This window comes from Passer montanus, unplaced genomic scaffold, assembly GCF_014805655.1.
Source record: "Passer montanus isolate IOZ18808 unplaced genomic scaffold, ASM1480565v1 scaffold13825, whole genome shotgun sequence".
In the NCBI taxonomy this organism is placed as follows: Eukaryota; Metazoa; Chordata; class Aves; order Passeriformes; family Passeridae; genus Passer; species Passer montanus.
The window spans coordinates 1-252 of NW_024360748.1; the positions used below are offsets into that span (position 1 = coordinate 1).

The 252-nt window shown below is 56.3% G+C and overlaps 1 non-coding gene across 1 annotated transcript; it reads left to right on the forward strand.

The window, feature by feature from the left end:
* Positions 1–73: 73 nt before the first annotated feature.
* Positions 74–145, forward strand: TRNAA-UGC. Its single transcript has one exon. It is a non-coding gene; the product is annotated as a tRNA-Ala (tRNA).
* The last annotated feature ends 107 nt before the right edge of the window (positions 146–252 follow it).

Consider the following 252-nt stretch of genomic DNA (forward strand, 5'->3'; position numbering starts at 1 on the left):
GCGACGGGGCGTGGGAATGCACAAAGTCGCCGACGGTAGGAGGGTTGGGAGGCGAAGCGTGGGATTTGGTCAGGGGCTGATGGTGTAGGGGTATCACGTTTGCTTTGCATGCAAAAGGTCCGGGGTTCGAATCCCCGTCAGTCCATCTTGCTGTTATGCTAGAGCTTTTGCGTATGCAGCCGCCCGTGAGAAATCAAGCTCAGACGGACTGCTTTTGACGTACTACCACGAGTCCCTGAGTGTTGTACGCCT